The 13,122-nt window shown below is 39.6% G+C and overlaps 1 pseudogene; it reads right to left on the bottom strand.

Moving 5' to 3' along the window:
- The window catches only part of LOC122747603, a 105,477-nt pseudogene that overhangs the window by 87,858 nt on the left and 4,497 nt on the right, over positions 1-13,122 (bottom strand).

Here is a 13,122-nt window from a genome sequence, read left to right as displayed (position 1 = left end):
GTCACAACACTCCCTAGTGATGCTGGAACAGATTGAAATGTCATCAGGAAATATTTAACAAAGTAAATATAAATACAACAGGACACAGATAATGTGGTTTTCCAAGTCAATTTGTAGCGGCAGGAATCCTTAAGTATGGTTTAATGACCCCTTTCTTATTTGATTTTGACACCACTGTTTAACAAGATGCTCTATGTCTCAATTCCTTGTGTTTTCCCTAATGGTTCTTTGTGTGTATACACACACACACACACACACACATACATGCATATATACATGTACAAGTGTATGTGTATGTGTAAATGCATATGCATACACTTGTATACATACACACTCATGTACACATATATCCCTATACACATACCTATATACCTATACCTGTATCTCTATTTATCTTTTTTTGGGGGGGGGGGCAGGGCAATGAGGGTTAAGTGACTTGTTCAGAATCACACAGCTAGAAAGTGTCAAGTGTCTGAGGCCAGATTTGAACCCAGGTCCTCCTGAATCCAGGGCCAGTGCTTTATCCACTGCGCCACCTAGCTGCCCCTATCTATCTATCTATCTATCTATCTATCTATCTATCTATCTATCTATCTATCTATCTATCTATCTATCTATCTATCTATCTATCATCTATCTACTATACAAACACACATACATCCTAAGGAAATAAGGAAGTAGAGATGAGAAAGGAGAGAATTCTAGTTATGAGGGACAGCTAATGAAAATACAAGGAATAACATGTATATGTATATGATTATGTATGTGTATACATGTATGTATATGTATATACATATATGCATATACATGTGCTATACTCCTTTGTTTTCACATATATGGGAAAGGTTTCTCTGTAAAACACATCTATCCATCTATCATCTATCTATCTATCCATCTATCATCTATCTATCTATCTATCTATCTATCTATCTATCTATCTATCTATCTATCTATCTATCTATCTATCGATCTATCTATCGATCTAATCCATCTAATCTATCTATCTTGAACATACTCCTCTGTGAACATGTTTTATTCTCTTAGCAGAATGTAAGTTCCTTGAGGGCAGGTACTGTCTCACTTTTATAAGATATATGTGTCTACATGGGTTATCTAAATTCACAGAGGTGACTTGTGGGTGACATAGCTATATTGAGGACCTGGCCCATGACTCTTCTAGAGAAATATGAGAGAAGCTATGGCTAGGTATTTTCTCCTGTTAAGGGCTAAAATTCTAGCTAGTCTGTCTAAAATATCTAATGAGTGGTCGCCAATAAATTATAAGCTTTAGCAAGAGTTAGGCTTTTAAGCATTTATTAAGGAGAATAAGAATTTGGTAAAGAGAAGAAAAGGCCTAGATTCCTATCTATTAAAGGGAGAGCACATTTCTAGCTCCGCTCTCCACCAGAGTCCAAAGGAAAGAGCCCCAGAGCGAGCGCCAGTCTCTTCCTTCCTCCTCCCAGTAGTCCGCGTCACTTCCTGACGCCAAAGAAAAGACTCCTGGTCTTGTCCTCAAAGACCTTCACTTCATGGGCGGAACTCTTCTACAGTAAGTCTCCAGCAGGTGGCGTCATTCCAATCGTTACACTCCTTCCTTTGCCTCTTTCTCCAAGGATAGAATCTGGCTAGAATTTGTGTGTGTATACATACACATACACACACACACACACACACACACATACATACATACACATGCATAAATATGCATATATACCATATATACATATATAAATATCCACATCTATATGTGTGTATATACACATACATATGCATGCATATACATATATTCATATTCCTATCTGTAAAAATATATCTATTTGCCCCTTCAAATATTTCTGGCCTGGTGCTATAGTAGGGATTTAGAAGGAATGTCTCTTCTCTAGTTGCTCTTAAGGAGAAGCATGGCCCTCAACTTAAACTCACCAGTTTAGCTCCTTCTGACCAAATTCTGATTATACAAAAGACCATCACAAATAGCAAATAGCAAGTAAACTTATCCATCCAAGCAAACAACAAACAGAATTTGGGAGAGTTATACAGATAAGAATGTAGTGAGAAATACACAAGATGGAACGTGCTCTTAACTGTGAGTAGAATAAGAAGCAAGTCAGACGACCCAATCTCATCCAAAGACATTCATTCCAGCAGACTCTAGGGATGCAAGCTGGATATTGGGGACGTGATAAAGATCCAGCTTCCCCTGTGTCTGATGTTTTACTCTTCATGCGTCTCTCCCAAAGAGTCTCTGGCCCCATGGGTATCTCTTACCCAAGAATCTCTGGCACCAACTATATAGATCCCTTATGCTAGCATCCAGCATTATCATACTCCAAATCCTCTCTGCCACTGTGCGTAGGTGGAAAATGTGTTACATTCCTATTTGTATCTACAACACCTGGCAAGTAGTAGGCCCTTGACATATGATTGAAAAATTAATTTTATCTTTTAAGGAAGACTAGAATCCAGGTCTGATGACCCACAACCACTACTGCTCAGCTCTTTCTATTACACTATAGCTGCTATCTCAGAGCTGACCACAGGATGAGATGGCTGAGATAGAAGAAAGCATTCATTCAGCAATATAGCCTAGTATGTACCTCTGAGTCACAAAAATGGCACACTCAGTCCCTCCGTCTTTCCATAATTCCAGGGAGTGGGACTTCACACACGCTTAATCCTACATTATAGAGGTCAACCAGCATTTAGCTGAACAATTAACGGGCTTGATTTCTGAAAGGGTCAACTCTCACACTGAGACAAAGCTGGTCCTACAAGTCCGTAATCCTCCTTTCATTCCTCCAGTGCCAAGATTCTCTGGCAAGTAATCAATTGTAGTAAGTTTCTTTCCACAGACTTTGGAAGGTACCCTCCAGAGAGAATTAGGAAAACCAGTCCAGATTTAAAAGAGAGAGAATTTAGGGAGAGGAAAGAAAAGAGAAAGGTATCATAGAGGGAAACCCACTTAAGGAATGTCCCTATCAGGACTGGCTTCAGTTTGTTTAGTGTCAGGAAGTGAAGACTAAAGCTAAAGAGATTTGACTTTAAGCTTCTTTATCATTTGAAATCTGGAGTTTGATCATATTTTAGGCTTACATCTCAGAATTTGTTTCTATCTATCCAGGTCAGTGATTTATAGTATCAGTTTGAGTTCTAGGGCCTTCCTTCCCATGTTACAGATATAAGCCCTTGAATAGAAGCATTTCATTAGCCTATTTGGTATGAAATTCTGCCTAGACACCCTCTACCTATATATCAAATCTAGTAAAGCCTTGGAGAAAAGCACCAATCAATTCATTAGTCAGCATCCAGTGACTGAATGAGTGACTGCTGGGTATAAAAACTTATACATGGTATTGTGGAGAAATATCAAAGTTGATGAAAACATAATTTTTTGAGGATTTCACAGCCAAAGGGGGAAAAAACTAAGATACTATATAATCTGTGGTCTAAAACTGCAGCTAGTTGATTGAACCAAGTGAATTCAATCTTGTACTTAATCAATGCTTATTCGTGGACTTATCAATTGATTGGAAGCATCCCTCAAAAATCTTTCTCTTTAGGGGGCAGCTAGGTGGCATAGTGGATAAAGCACCAGTTCTGGATTCAGGAGGACCTAAATTCAGGTCTGGCCTCAGATACTTGACACTTACTAGCTGTGTAACCCTGGGCAAGTCACTTAACCCTCATTGCCCCACCAAAAAACAAATCAAACCTTTCTTTGGTTCATACCTCTTTCCAGAATTTCCCTTGAGAATTTGGCTGGTTTAGCCTCTCCCCAGAATATTCCCTGTAAACATTGGAATATAGGTCATGTCTAGCCCTCTCTGTAAGAAGGGCTGTTCCCATGCAAACCCTCAGGCTAACATTACATCAAATATAGGACCTGTCAGAAAATGCAAACCACAAAGGGATTACACTCAAGTCCACAAATAATGAAGAAAATTCTCCTTCTGCCTACAGTGAGTCTCACTTCCACCAGGGGCATCTATAATCCTCTATACTTATGGTCCTACTTGTAGTTGAACCCTTCCTCATCCCTCCAAAGTGGGTCAGTGATTCTACAGTCTAAAAGCTCACAGCAGTAGTGGAGGGTGGTGTCCGAATTTGCTCCTGCATCTTGTGACTTTGCTCCTTACTGCTCCTCTCTGCCAACTTCTTCTTGGGCTTGGAACTTGGTGTTGTAGAGGAATTCTCCCTTTTTTCTCTAAGAGCCTTTATCTAGGAGTTTGGAGCTGTCTAGGATTTTTCCCTTCTCTCTCTAAGAGGCTGGATCCAGAAGGTCAAATTCCATCACTGCCTTCGGCTGCTACCACCTCTCCTGACATCAGCTAATTAATCAATAAGCGTTATCAAGCACCTACTATGTGCTAGTGCCATTCTAAGTAGAGGATATGTATAAAAAAAATAATCTTTGCAATGAGTTTACATTTTCATAGTTCCTATTTCTCCTGGGGCCATATGATTCTCTCTCCAAGAACTCTTTCACCATTTTTTCCCCATCTCCTCATTATGGCTTGGATCAAGGTGTTCCCTGAGGCAGGATGCTAGGATAAATAGACTTCTATGTTCTCTTTCCCCTTTTAAGGACCCAAGTCCATCTCTGGGTGTAGTTCTTCTCTTATATGAGTCTCTGGGTCCTGGGCTCCAATTATTCTTCTGAATCTCTGTCTGCTCTCCCCGTCCAGAGGTCAAATCTAAGGCTATGGTTCAAATATATGGTATCCCTGATTCATCCAAAAAACCTTAATGTGGCATCATTAGGGATGTTGATATCCTCCATAGAGAGAAAACATCCTTCAACCTAGTCATTCTTGATCAGGCCCCTTCTGTCATGCCCCCTACTAAGAAAACACCTAAGAAATGCAGACTAATACATCTTTAAGTCTCTATACAAACAACACTGAGAGTACTCTGAAGAAAGTGTGTTTTGAGCTCAATAGTTTTAGTGCAGAGTGATAGGATCATAGGTCAACTAGGTGCCACGGTGGATAGAGTGCTGGGCCTAGAGTCAAGAATATTCATCTTCTGGGTTCAAATCTGGCTTCAGAAACTTACTATCTATGGGACCCTGGGCAAGTCACTTGACCCCGTTTGCCTCAGTTTCTTTACCTGTATAATGAGCTGGAGGAGGAAATGGCAAACCACTCCAGTATCTCTGCCAAGAAAATGCCAAAAGGGGTTACAAAAATTCGGGCGTGACTGAAACAACTAAACAAAAAAAATAGCTTCCTAGCTCTACAGTAGAAAGGTTCCTACAAGACCACTTAGTTCAACTTTTCCATTTTACAAATTAAGAAATTGAGGCCTTGGGAGGTTAAGCAACTTGCCCAAGACAACACAGGTCAGTAAATATCCAGGCCCCTCTACTCTAGAGAGTCACTGAGCCACTTTGGAGGAGAATAAAGGGCATACTGAAGAGGAGCAGTTAGGTTATTAATGGTGAGAGCAAAGATATGAGAAAAGTCTTACTAGTGGACAGGACACCTAACATTCTATCTTCCCCTACAACCTTGAATGTGAAACAGATTAATCTAAGCAAGAAAAAGACAGCCTAAAGGGTGACTAGCATCTGAATTCAAACTCTTCCAATGGTATTGTAGAGTCAGCTTTCTTTTTCCTATCCTTTCAAAGGCAGGAGAATAAAATTAAGCAAATTCCTGGAGGAAAGGGACCATAAAGCCCAAGTATTGTGCATTATATTTGGGTGTAGGCAAAGGTTCTTTATTCCTTAGTGATGATCCCTGTGCTAGGTGTGGAACATCTAATAGTCTGATAGAATTTATAAATTTCCTAGAAAGCTTGACTGTGGTGTGCTGGTAAATTTTTTTTTTTTAAGTGAGGCAATTGGGGTTAAGTGACTTGCCCAGTGTCACACACAGCTAGTAAGTGTTAAGTGTCTGAGGCCGGATTTGAACTCAGGTACTCCTGACTCCAGGGCTGGTGCTCTATCCACTCCACCACCTAGCTGCCCCTGCTGGTAAATATTTAATAACCATCTCTTCAGAAAACTCACACACACGACACACTTTTAAATATAACCTGCATTATTAACATTTTTCTCCATCACTTTATTAAGTCTAGAAAATCAGAAAAACAATAAAGCAAGCCCTGATTTTTAGCCTTTGTCAATTTTTGAGGTATAAACATTCCTACTAAAAATTCAACACTTACCTCTTTTGGGCCAGTATGAACTGGTTCAGAAACACTCTTGGAGCTAGAGCTATTATTCTGCCATGTCATTGCTAAAGGGGTCTAAAATATTTTAGTGATGCCTTTTTAAGAAAAAACTGCACTGTGGCTTCCTAATGACCCACTCTCCTCTTTCATGTCTAATAAATACTGTTGAGCAAAAGAAATAGATATATCGACTGTGTCTGAAAAGTTATGCCTCATTTCATGGGCCATCACCAGTTAGTTATCTTGGCTTTTGTCTTGCCGCTGGACTCTGATGACTGGAGGAGACAGTAAGGCTGATGACTTTGCACAGCTCTCCCCCGCTTAAATCCTTTGAGAATGAAGGATGAACAACAATATGTGAATAGTAGTAGCTACCCTCTGGGGACCCAACATACCAGTTTGAGCTGGCCATGCTGCTTTTTCTTATTCTTGTTCTGTTGTTGTTGTTGTTGTTGTTCTTGCTCTCCTCCCTCTCCTCCTTCTCCTCTTTCTTCCTTCATCATATCTAGTCCCTCTGTTCATATGGGGAGTCATATCCTTATATGTGGGCGCTCTGTCCAAATGAACATAATTTTGGTTGCTTGTATTTTGTAAGGTATCCTCAAGTTTGGGTAGATTTAAAAATTTTTCCTATTTATTTTATCATTATTTTCTTTTCAAAAAAGCTGGGACAATTAACTCTCTGGCACAGTTATCATTTATTATATTTTTGAAATATAACTCCAGAAAAAAAAAACAGGTTTTTTGTAATTCAAATGGAGCTAGCTTGACTATCTCTTTAGGCCCAAATCACACTGGCTTTCATTGAATGGCCAATAATAGGTGCCAATCCAAACCTCTCTTGCTCATTGTTTAGGTTTTGATGGCTCAGAGTGTAGATGGCAACTCTTTTCTGTTTTTGCCAGAAACTGTCTTCCCCTCCCAGAGTGATTCTTTTGTGATGGCAAACTAGGATATCTTTTGTTTCAGTTCTTACCTAGCACTTAATCATTGAATGGGCATTACTTCAGACAAACTGAGATGGGGAAAGATCTTAGTTTTAAAGGGTCCACTGTATCCTGGACTATTGAAAGTAGTCTTAACTTTTGTCTTGCCACTGGACTCCAATGATGCTGGAGGAGATATTGAGGCTAATGCAATTCACAGGAAAGACAAACAAAAACAACAGTACCTCATTTCACAACTATAGCTCCCCCTTGTAAGCTGAGGAAGGCAGGAAGACATGCTTCACGCCAAAGACCCTGAAGTAAACAATTGGTCACTGCATCCATAAGAGTTCTGAAGTCTTTCAGTGTTGTTTCCTTTTATATTATAAATTGCTTGCTTGGTTTAACTTACTTTGCTCTGCATCAGTTCATTCTGATACATACATACATACATATTTTCTCTGAATTATTTTTTTCTGCATTAGTCATATTGTGAAAAAAGAATTGGAACATGAGGGGAAAACCTAAAAAAAGAAAAAATCAACAACAAAATAGAAACAGTATGGTTCAATCTGCATTCAGAATCCACACTTTTTTTCTGAATGTGGAGAACATTTTCCATCATAAGTTCTTTGGAATTGTCTTAGATCGTACTGCTGAGAAGAGGCAAGTCTATCACAGTCGATCATCGCACAATGTTGCTGTTACTACATACAATGTTCTCCTGGTTCTGCTCACTTCACTCAGCATCAGTCCACTTAAGTCTTTACATATTTTTCTGAAATCTGCCCACTCATCATTTCTTATAGCACAATAGTATTCCATAATATTCATATACCACAACTTGTTCAGCCTTTCCCCAATTTATGGGCATCTCCTCAATTTCCAATTCTTTGCCACCACAAAGAGAGCTGCTATAAATATTTTGTACATGTAAGTCCCTTTCCCTTTTCTATGATCTCTTTGGAATACAGACCTAGTAGTGGCATTACTGGGTCAAAGGGTATGCATAGTCCCATAGCCCTTTGGGCACATTGCTCTCCAAAATGGTTGAATCAGTCTCTGAATTCTTTATATTTGTTATTTCTTGATAGAGCAATAATCTTTCATTTGGAACTTGTTGCGGCTTATGGTATAAGACTTTATTCTAAGCCTACTTTCTGTAGGACTGCTTTCCATTTTTCACAGCAGTTTTTGTCTAATAGGATGTCCTTACCTTAAAAGTTGGTAGTCTTGGTTTTATTGAATATATCCCTGCCAAGAGCTTCTCTGTAAAGTATCTAAGGCTACATTAATCAAGACCTCTTATTTAATGACAGATGAGGGACTAGAAACTCAGGTTTCCTGATTGATTCCTATACCAGCATTCTTTTACAATATAATGAGGTTGATGGGGGTGTATGGGATGTTCAGGGAGGACTAGGACCTCTGGTGTAAGGGCTTGCAGAGCCCTTTTCAGGGATGCTCAGCTACCTTTGGTGCCTACCTTCACCCAACTCTCACCTATGGCTCCAAGAAGACTGTGCGGTGACCACACCACAGTAAAACCATCTTGTCAAAGGGCAGAGCCAAGATGGCAGAGGAAAACCTGTGATTCTCTCAAGTTCCTGATAAACCCATCCATACACTCTAAAATAATGCTATAAAACAACTCCTGGAGCAGCCTAAACCACATAAGAAGAGAGTGAGACTATTTTTTCAGCCAAAGACGGCAACTGGGATCACCTGCTGCTTGGGCTGACAGAGGAGCACAGCATGTGGTGTGGATGAAGCCCAAAACAAATTGTGCCTCCAGCAACTCGGAGTCTTAGGCACCAGTGGCTTCTTCTGAGGCTCGGCTCGTGGACCTGTGAGGGGGTTTGACAATTGGCCGGGATGAAGTGGCTGTGGTCTCTGCTGGAGTTAGGGTAAAGTGACCAGGTTCTGATGCAGTGGGCTGAATTGAGTGGTGGCGGCCCAGTGGGGGAGGGGCACAGGCATGCCAACCTTCCGACCATAGAGAATCAGATTTCAGTCAGACATCTGCTTCTGGTTGAGATGAGTAGGAAAAGAAAACAGTGGACTATAGAGAGCTTTTTTTGGGAAAAAGTAGAACAGAATACACCCTCAGAAGAAGATAATAACAAAGTCAAAGCTCCAACATCCAAAGCTTCCAAGAAAAATATGAATTGATCTCAGGCCATGAAAGTGCTCAAAAGGTACTTTGAAGAGAAAGTATGAGAGATAGAAGGAAGATTTAGAGAGGTGGGGAAAAGAAAAAGAGAAATGAGAACAATACAGGAGAGTTATGAGAAAAAAGTCAACAGCTTGAAAAGCCAAATGGAAAAGGAGGTACAAAAGCTCTCTGAAGAAAATAATTGCCTAAGAATTAGTATTTAACAAATGGAAGTTAGTGACTTTATGAGAAACCAAAACACAGTAAAGAAAATCCAATTCAATAAAAAAAATATAAAGGGCAATATGAAATTATCTCCTTGAAAAAAAAGCTGACCCAGAAAATAGGTCCAGAAGAGATAATTTGAAAATCGTTGTACTACCTGAAAACCATGAACAACAATAAGAGTTTAGACATCATCTCCCAAGAAATTATCAGGGAAAATTTTCCTGATATTCTAGGAGCAGAAGGTAAAATAGAAATTGAAAGAATCTACCAATCACCTCCTGAAAGAGATCCCAAAAGGAAAACTTCCAGAAATATTATAGCCAAATTCTAGAGCTCTCAGGTCAGGGAGAAAATATTGTAAGCAGCTAGAAAAAAAGGAATTCAAATACTATGGAGCTACAGTAAGGATAACTCAAAATCTAGCAGCATCTATATTAAAGGACCAGAGGGTATGGAATATAATATTCCAGAGGGAAAAGGAACTGGGACTACTGCCAAGAATCACATACCCTGCAAAACTGTCTATAATCTTTCAGGGGAAAAATGGGATTTCAAAGAAAAAGAGGACTTTCAGGAATTTGTGATGACAAGACCTGAACGGAATAGAAAATTTGACTTTCAAATTCAAGACCCTAGAGAAGCATAAAAAGGTCAACAGGAAAAAGAAATCATAAGGGATAAAGATTACATGGAAAGATAATACTTCTAACTCATAAGATATTTCTCAGTATTACGGCAGCTGAAAGGAATATACTTAGAGGGCACAGGTGTAAATTGAATGTGAAGGAAGGATATCTGTAAAACATTTTTTTTTTGTTTATCCTTGGTTTTTGTGGGGCAGGCAGGGTGGGGTAGCTTATGTCTGGGGCTGGATTTGGGCTTGGGGCCTGCTGGGTCCAGGGCTGGTGCTTTGTCCATTGTGTCACCTAGCTGACCCATGATGACATCTTTAAAATAAAGTTAAGGGGTAAGAGGAATACATTGGAAGAAAGGGAAAGGGAGAGGTGTACTTGGGAAAAGTAGCTCACATAAAGAAACAAGATAAGGCTTATGGAATGGAGGGGAAGATGGGGAAGGAGTGGGCGAGTGAGTGAACCATACTCTCATCAGAATTGCCTCAAAGAGGAAGTAACATACACACTCAAGTGAGTATAGTAATGTGTTTTGCCCTGAGGAAAAGTGGGAGGGGAAGGAGATAAAGGGGCGGGGGAGGCAAAGGAAAGAGGGGCAGATTGGGGAAGGGGGCAATAAAAAGCAAGGAGGGATAGGGTGAAGGAAGATAGAAAAAAGAGTAAATATCAAGAGAAGGGAATAAGATGGAGGGTAATACAGTTAGCAATAGTAATTGTGAAACAAATGAAGAGCAGAATGCTATCAGAAAGTTGTATGAAAAATGCAAACCATCAACAGAGTAAGAACTGATGGCATCTGAATACAGATTGAAGTATAATTTTATTTGTTAGTTCTTCTTTCTAAAGTTATTTTGTCTATTTTCTTTCACAACCTGACTAATGAGAAGATGTTTTGTATAACTGCACGTGTTACTTATATTGAATTGCTTGATTTCATAGGAAGGGTAGAGGATGGAGGAAGAAAATTTAGAACACAAAGTTTTAAAAAATCAATGTGAAAAAAATTTATTTTTTATTTTTTCACATGTAATGAGGAAAATTCTAAATAAAATTAAAATAATATTTTCAGATATTTTAAAAATAAAAATTAAATTAAAAAAAACATCTTGGCAAGACAGGCTAAACTAAGTTGAGGGTAACTGAGGAATCTCAAACCTATAGGTGAATTGGGAAGATGTCTGCCTCAAGCATGTGAAGACTTTCTCCAAGGAATGAGTAGATGAAATCAATTTGTTCCAATGCCTATGGAAGTGGCTGAAGCATCACTGTGGAGCACTTAGAACTTGGTGAGACATCAAAGATGCCAAGGTCATCTACTGCACTCTAGGCCATTGCCTGGTGTTTGGTCCTGCCATGGGGTTTGATGACTTTGGAAGAGAGAGTGAGGCTGACAACTTTGTGGAACTCTGCATCACTTAAATCCAATTCACACTCAAGTCAAGACATCACCCCATGATGCCATTGGTCCTTCTGGAAAATGAAGGACAAACAACAAGTAAAATGGATTTTGTTAATTAATCAATCATTCTACCCCACTTAAAATAACTAACAAAATACTTTAGCCCTGATGCCTTTACAAACTGAGAATAGCTCTTTGTCATGCTGGATTCATGAGACCCCACTGTCTCACTGAGCACTGAATATCAGTTGATATTAATCAGTCAGCAGGTCCCTGGACTGAACTGCCCACTGTGATCCTTGAAGAACATATCACTCAATACCTGAGAAAGTAGCAGCAAACTTAATCTGGGTGCAGATCCTCCTAGAGCTTCCAATCTCTAGATCCTGGTTTGGGTTCAAGTAATTTTAAACTTTTTCCTTGCGGAGCACCACAGGATACAATTACTGGCTGCATCAGCTATGTGGGAGGCTCTGCAAGTTCAGAGAGACAGAGCTGTGTACATCTGGCCCTAATCTGAATCTGGGGGATAAATCCATAACCTCATACATCAGTCAGAATGACAGAGCTATAGGCCTGCCCCTGTTCTACAGTCTCTGTCCTGGTCATTTGACTGTGAGTCGGATTCATGATCTGGGGATGGAAAAATGACCCATTGTGGTTCTGCCTTAGATTTCCCAGTCTACTTGTCTGATGCTCTTTTTAGATCTTTGTTGGAGTGGTTGTGGGCTTCTTCCTACTCTGCCATCTTTATTCATCCTGGTCTAGAGCCCATATGTGCTACACAATCAAAATGTTTCTGGAACTCCTCCCTAGGAATTGCTTTAAAAAACAAATATCTTGGGGGCAGCTAGGTGGCGCAGTGGATAAAATCACTGGCCCTGGATTCAGGAGGACCTGAGTTCAAATCTGCCTTCAGACACTGGACACTAGCTGTGTGACCCTAGGCAAGTCACTTAACCCTCATTGCCTGCAAAAAAAAAAAAATCTTGTGAACTACTAAGGAAAAATGGTATCATGTAGTGATGGTTATACTTTTTGTATTAACTCAAATGAATAAAGTTTATATTTTATTCAACATACCATAATAATTTCTAAAAGGAAAACATTTTGGAGATATCTTCAGTAGGATTATGTCTCTTTATCACTCACCTGACTCTCTTGGGTCCAAATGACTTTTGACCATTTCAAAAAAATCAAACCTTCAAGGGGTGAAGAACTGCAATAACAGAGGATATTCAAATGACCCAATCATCGGGGCCTCAAGGCAAATCCTGATGTTTTAATGACAGATGGCATCAGGGGGGTAAATATTTGGGCTCACGAGGGGACTTCTTTGAAGCAGACACAACTCATTTGGATTGTGAGCTCTCATTTGTTTGGCAAAATATCAAGTCAGTTTCATTTCACAGATATAGAAATTGAGGTCTAGAGAGGCTGAGTTATTTGTTCAGAATATAAGAACAACAATGATGATGACCACAATAACAATAGTAACTAGAACTTGTGTGGTGTCTAGTGTGGTGCTAGGCCAGTACGTGTATAAGGTCTTCCTGACTCCAAGTTCAGTGCTCTATCCATTATACACCTCGTTTCTTAATGAAT

This window comes from Dromiciops gliroides, chromosome 3 (assembly GCF_019393635.1).
Source record: "Dromiciops gliroides isolate mDroGli1 chromosome 3, mDroGli1.pri, whole genome shotgun sequence".
NCBI lineage: Eukaryota > Metazoa > Chordata > Mammalia > Microbiotheria > Microbiotheriidae > Dromiciops > Dromiciops gliroides.
The sequence above is the reverse complement of the archived record's forward strand: the minus strand, read 5'-3'. Positions and strand labels throughout refer to the sequence as shown.